Below are 7,303 nucleotides of genomic sequence, written 5' to 3' on the forward strand. Positions count from 1 at the left end.
ATTCTATGATTCTATGATTCTATGATTCTATGATTAAAAGATCTAATAGAAAAGGTAGTCAGCACTGTACTCTCTGAACAGGCCAGTTGCAAGGTATTCCACACAAATAGCAGATATTAATGGTTATATTGCACCTTTGTATTTAAAAAGTTGACACTGGAATTTACAATCAGCTTGAATAAAACCTAATGGGAGAAAGTACTGCCTCTACTTCTAAATAACAAATTCCAGCGAAACAAAATGAGGATCTTAAAGTCTTCCTGATTTCTAAAGCCAACTGAGGTATGAGTTGCATACTTTTTCTCCCACTGTAGGACCTGCCTGTAGTTTTCATCAGAAGACTATGCCAGAGTAGAAAGAAGGCAGCAATGGTGTGCTGAAGCTGGGCAATATGTCCTGTGATAGCGTATTCCCTGATAGCCTCAAATGCCATAAACCTTCTTCTGTCATACAGTTTGTCATAACTGGGGCATATTGCTGCACATGCTGATGTGCAGATGTGTCCATCATGGGCCCATATATGCAGGACATCTTATTCTGTGAGTCTGATGACTTGTGAGGCTTGAGCAAAAGAAAAACGAGACAGAAGAAAGCATAACCAAATTGCAACCCACCTTGCTGCACTAATTTGTACCATGTAGCAAGTTCCAACACCATGTTTCTCAGACTGTCGAACCACAGTGGTGTCTTAAAGGGACCTTTTTTTACACCTTAAGGAACAGAACAGTCACAACTAGCAAACTCAGAATATCCATTTCTGTTTCTGTGCAAAGAAGCATGAAAAGACAAAGGATTCATGAATCAATTACAGTTTAGGTTTCTAAGTGTGTACAGGCATATATGACTGTTTAGAAATCTACCATTGTAAGATAAAATAGCTTATCTTTTTTTTCTTACATTTTTTCTAAAAGTACTTTTTACTGCAAGAATATCTATTATTCACTGTTGCAAACAAGAAGTCAGTGCTATATGTTCTTTAATACAGGAGGTTTTATATATCAAATCAGCTTGGAAAAATCAAATTAGCTTGGAAATATATTTTAAAAAAACAAAAGTAGTATCTCTAGCACAGACTTCACAGCTGAAAAAGGTTGAGGAGGAAATTACATCTAATGTAGTCATAGTATAATTCTTGGTCTCAAAAGTACAATCAGAAACTTCTTTGCTGACAGATCTCCACAGCTCTATTGAGGTCTATGCTGGTTCACATTTATCTCCAGTCATTTCCTCTACTTCAAGTAAGAATTTGGGTTGAAAGACAGAAAAACATCCATTTTTTTAATAGAATCTTGCAACTTGAGAAAAGGAGGAAAGTATATAACATGGGAGAGAAGAAACTGAGTCAGTCTTGAAATTTACTAGGTTTGTTGGTGTGCTTCTAAAGGGAATAAGAGGTTGCCCAAAGGGAGCAAGAGGTTTCCCAGGGAGGTTGTGGAATCTCCATCCCTGGAAATATCCAAAAGCCATTTGTACACGGTGCTGGGCAACTGGATCTAAGTTGACCTGCCTGAGCAAGGGGGATTGTACCAGATGACCTCCAGAGGTCCCTTCCAACCTCAGACATTCTGTGATTCTGTGATCTTCAAAGGGAAAATCTTTGGACCATCAATGGCTGGCAGAGATGCAATGTTTACCATAGCCACTTTAGAATATCCTGCCTCAATAGCAATCCTGAATATTGCAAGAATGTTGCTGGTTTATTATAAGCTTATTACTGTTTCAACTTCAAAGATAGGCCAAAAGTTTGAGACAGATTCTATCATTAGCTGAACTATTTTGCTTTGCTCTGCTTTCCAAGTTATAACCAGCGAGGTCTCAATGTCACCATAACTCTCATTAGCATGAGACAGTATGTAATTCATATTGCTAGCATAATGTGATTTTTTAAAAAAATGAGGAAAAAACCTTCAAAACCAGCGTGACTGCTGATAGCTTTTCTTTAGCATCTTCTGAACTTTTCCTTATTGTAAACTCTTTGACATAGTAGTGTCTAAATTATGGGAGGTTGCCAAAATACTAACTATTGTTCAAATAAAATAGAGATGTACCCTCAAAGTACATCCTCTGTACCTTGAAAGGCTCACAGATTGATAGTACAAGATAAATAAAAGGCGAAGGAGAAGAATTTTTTTTTTTTCCTTGAAGAAACAAAATATAAAGTCTCGGCTTGCTTGTTCACTAACTTTTGTTAACTGTTGAATGCTAGCCCTCAGTTTTCTGTAGATATTACATTATGGCCGTTGCCTTATGAGAGGGCATCTGATATAAGAGTGTGTGTAGCCATGCAGAGCAGGACAGAGAGGCTTGGGTAGGAAAGTATAGGAAATACCAAATGAGTTTTGGATAAGTGGGATTAGGTTGCTACCACTGGTAAAGGAGGTAATCCCAAAATCACTGAATGGCTGAGGTTGGAAGAAACCTCTGGAGATCATCTGGTCCAACCCCCCTGCTGAAGCAGGGCCACCTAGAGCTGGTTGCCCAGGACCATGTCCAGGTGGCTTTTGAATGTTTCCAAGGATGGAGACTCCACAACGTTCCTGGGCAACCTTTGCCAGTGCTCGGTCACCCTCACAGTGAAAAAATGTTTCCTGATGTTCAGCAAGAACCTTGTGTGTTTCAGTTTGTGCCCATTGCCTCTGGTCCTGTCACTGGGCACCACTGAAAAGAACCTGCCTCTGTCCTCTTTGCGCCCTCCCTTCAGGCCCCAGCACTCCAGACATGTCTCACTAGTGCTGAGTAGAGGGAAAGAATCACCTCCCTCATCCTGCTGGCAATACTTTGTCTAATACAGCCCAGGATACCAATGAATGAATTGAATGAACTGAACCCAATATGATGTAATGAAGTGAACCCAATAAAAACTGATAGAGTTACTAAGTGAATAAAGTATTGAGAAATTCTCTGAAGGTTATTATCAGAAATATTAACTTTCCATGGTAGAAATGCAAAATTCATGCCCCTATAGTTCAATTTTGCCTTTGTTAAGTTTAGGAGATTTCAGCTGTGTGTCCAAATTGATTTGGATGCAAAGTCTTTGTTGGCTGGTAGCCTTTTAAATTTGTTTTGTTTTTCTATGATGACATGCCTGCACTTTATTATCAATGAATTCCTTGAAATAAATGTGATCATGTCGCAGAAGGAGGTGAGTGAATCACTCAGTCCAGTTGAATTCTAGTCTTGTGAACACTCCCAGTAGCATTCACTGGCCAGACTGCTCTAATTCAGCTGTTGCCTGCAGCCAGTCTCAGAAAATATTTCTTCACATTTTTTCTGGTAAATACTGTACAGTGCTCTTTTTATGGATCTGTCAATTGAAGTAAAGAAAGTTCTGGCACAAATGTTTACAGTAGGCAATGGAAAACAGATTTCTTCTTTGTTTTAGATTGAAAATTTATCAGAGGAGTAGGCTGGATACAATCTTAGTTTTGTTCTCTGCTTTTGGCATGCCATTGGCTATGTCCATAAACATTCCAGTGTTTAGAAAGAACTTAAAATAAATAATTAAAAAGGATGCAAAATATAGAATATGAAAGCCTTTTGTTCTTTAAACAGAATTTATTATGTTCAAAGTTACATCTCGATAAAAGGCAAGCATAACTTGAATTAAAATATTAATCCATCCATGCCATTTAGTTCTTTGAAATATTCATAGCCTTTTTTTAGTGGTCATGGTTTGTGGTAGGGGGGGCAGTAAAGTGGGGGATGCTTTAATGAAAAAAAGCTTTCATCGAGACCAACACAGTCAAACTGACAGGAATGTCCTTCATGTATTTAGAAAATTGGCCCATCTGGGAGTTATGTTGTTGTAGAAATCCTCTTTAAACTCCATAGTCTATACTCATAAAACACTTAGAACATCATCAATCTCTTCCTGCAGAATCCACTTCCTTCTCTCTCTTTCCAGTGCAGACTTTCAGCTTGGTCTTATTTACTCCCCCATTTGTTCTTGTTTCAAAGTACTATCAGTACTATTCAGCTGCCACTAAAATGTGTCTCATATTTTTCCTGTGTGTTTAATGCTTGTTTTTCCTTCTCTTCGCTCTCATCTTGCTTTCATTTCTGTTCTTTTCTATTTCTCACTGTATAATCTTCAAGGCAGAAATCCTATCTTTTTAATTGTTTGCATTTATACAGCACTGGATATAGTCATTGGGCACTTCTCAGACAAAAAAGGGACAGCTGACAGTCTGATTTTACTTGTGACCCTGTAAGTTCATGCAGGGTGGATAGGAGAATGAAATACGCAACGATAGTGCCTTGCAATTACATGGTTTGGCTATCTCAACTCTTATAATAATTCTATTTTTTTAAAGTCTGTCTATAGAAATATAGCTTGTATCCTGTTTTCAGGTCCTTTGTTTGTACTATGTGCGTACATTTTTGAAGTGGAAATTCAAAGATAGAAAAAAGAAATGTGAGCAGAAGATGTCAGAAGGAGGTAAATAGATAACATGGAAGGGTGTTGAGTACTACTGGGCACCTGAAAAGCAAGGTGCAGGCAAGAAGACAAAACCGGTGAATACAGGAGGGAAAAATAAGTAATGGAGGATGACATAAAGTTAATAATTGATAATATTTGAACAAATGAATTAATCTAGTGGCCAAAGAGAAACAATCAGTTGTTGCAGTGACTGGAAGAAATATGATGTTGGGCTGCATCAGAAGCTTGTTGTATTCTTGCAGTCGCACAAGTGGAGTGTCCCTGGGTTCTGCTTGCCTTTGTATACCATACCCTAATTATTATACTCCCTCACTGGGTCATTCATACTCTTGTCCAATAAGTAGAGATAATACAAAAGGGAAAGAAAAGATCTGTAAGGTATGTTATGGAAGAGAATGCACTTAGCCACTCTCCTCCTAAAATAGAAAGCATGATTTTTTGAAGCAATAGATGTGTTAAAAAAGGTCTATTTACAGGCATTTATGAAATTCACTACAAATGTATGAGCTTATCTTTGTGTGACTACTACTAAAGTGAAGAACAAAACTTTTTCTTTCTCTTCTTATTGTGTTTTGGGGAAGGGGGTTAAAAAAACACAGCAGTCTAGGTATAATGCAATGATCTTTTATTGTCACCCAAAACAACAGTAAGGAAACCCATAATTAAAAAAAATAAAAAAGAAGAAAAGATTAATTAAAAATACTTTTCCTGTAGACATATTAAAAAAGCTTTAGATAAATGTCAAATTAGTTCAAGGTGATAAGAGTATCAGGCTTGTCTTTCTTAAATCTTGTTGGATTGAGTTTTATTCTTTGTGTATAAAAATAAAGCCAAAACTTTCTCTCAGTGGCTTCCTTTTTTAAACTACAAAAACGAAATGTTTGTCAGAGTTCACACAATAATTGGAGAGTACAGACACTTGCACTAACATTTTAACTGGAGCTCTTTAAACGATCTTTTCCAGTTGTAGAAGCAACCCACAATTTGTAACTTTCTAAAATTCCAGGGAATACTAGGCTTCATATGTACATATTTATAAAGTAATGTCAATTGGAAAGAAAAATAATTTATTATATATTGGAGATGCTGTGAATTCATATGGATTTTGTCTGACTACTACTTAAATTTTAGGAAATCCAGTCCTATATTTAACCAGAAAACTAAATCTTAGAAGGAATTTACAAGAAATATCATTATCTTGAATTTTAGTTAGTTAGTGATCAAAACGGAAAGGGAAAAGAATATTCTAATTGATAACTTTTATATCATGGTCGATGCTGGACTTCATGTTTATCCTGTAGATGTTCTTTCATAATTATATGAAACAAATAACTTCTAAGCATTGAATTTGCCTTCCTTTTCTTCCCTAGCAATATATGCAAACATGACAGGCTTTAAAAGTGCATGGATGTAGAGTTCAAGACAAGCTATTTCAAAACAACTAGGACTTCCATTTACTAGTGCTTTTTATGAGAAACAATGGCAACTGCAAATGCATTCAACACTGATATTCTAAAAGGCTTCAGAGTCTGAGATTTTATACAAGGTGATAATGTCATTGCTGTAGCCTTTACCCATTGTTTGAAAGTAGATGTCATAAAGTCCTGAAAAATTCTTTCATTTATGCTAAATGATGGAGCCCTGGACTACCTTCCAGTTCTCAGGTCAAGGAGTATACCTTAGCTCTATCTTGGCATTATATTAAGGTAAGGTTCAGATTCCTTCCCCCCATGTCTTCTATAGAAAAAAACCCCTAAATCCTATCCACAAATAGGATTTATGCTGCTTTCCAAGAATTAATTGCATGATCTGGATGATTGGAGTATCCAATCAGGCCACAGATTATCTGTACAAGTAGACATGTGAATTGCTAATGCAATGCAGACAGTCCTGATCACGTTGTTAAGGACTCATTTTTCATAAGCTGCTTCACCTTCTGCATAAGTCTGTCTCCACCCCAACTGGTCTTTGATTATATACTTATCTTGTAATGCAGTTGCCTCGAAAACACGGACAGATGTGAAATATCGGGAGAATTTTGAAATAATTTACTTCATGGAAATCTCCCTCAATTTTTTTTTAGTCTGAGCTGGTAAGCGATTTATTAAGCTGAATAGAGAGAGAAAAAACATTGAATGGTAGTTTAAAGTGACATAATTTTATTTGCATGTTTGGAATTTGAAAACCTCGGGGGTAACCTGCAGGTTTCACTTGTGTTTTGGACATAGAGAGGAAATGATTGCTCAGTGTGGGTGCCTTCAATCCAGGTCTAGTGTAATGCAACTCATAATAGCTAGCAAGGATGCAACCTACTTATTGTGCTTCTTTATATTTTCTTGGATGTTTAGGGAGGAGAAAGGGCCTTCTGAGGATCTTAATTGAATTATTATATGGGCTTTGCTTAAAGTCTCTTTAATTATTCTAAAAAGTGAAATAATGAAAAGAATTAAATATACAGATTAGTTTTTAATTCTATAACTTTTGTAACTTCTTTCTGTCTTTAAATAACAACTTCTCCTATGAGATGATGAATGAAAGTCTTCTGTGTTTGAAGATTTCTTTCTGTGAATAAAAGGTAATGTAAAGAAATTCTTCAACTGTTTTGAATCTGCATATGTGAAGGACCATTTACACCATTCAACCACTTTGTAGGGATTCAAAGTATTGTTAATGTTGACTACTCTCAAATCATGTTAGAATGCTCAAGTGGCTTATATGTAAATTGTTTTCATGTAAATTTTTAAAAGTAGTAAGAAAAAGTAAAAATACCACAGCAAATAGAAAACAACATACATTGCAGTTGTGCAGAAGTAAGCAAACAAGGTCAAGTGTTCTAGTAAACAGTGAAAACTGTTTAAAAAT

General features: G+C 36.2%; 1 protein-coding gene across 1 annotated transcript in view; it reads left to right on the forward strand.

Moving 5' to 3' along the window:
• The window catches only part of IMMP2L (inner mitochondrial membrane peptidase subunit 2), a 504,342-nt gene that overhangs the window by 428,656 nt on the left and 68,383 nt on the right, over positions 1 to 7,303 (forward strand). The gene's annotated exons all lie outside the window — the stretch shown is intronic.

The sequence above is a fragment of the Aptenodytes forsteri genome, unplaced genomic scaffold (genome assembly GCF_000699145.1).
Source record: "Aptenodytes forsteri isolate BGI_AS27 unplaced genomic scaffold, ASM69914v1 Scaffold166, whole genome shotgun sequence".
NCBI lineage: Eukaryota > Metazoa > Chordata > Aves > Sphenisciformes > Spheniscidae > Aptenodytes > Aptenodytes forsteri.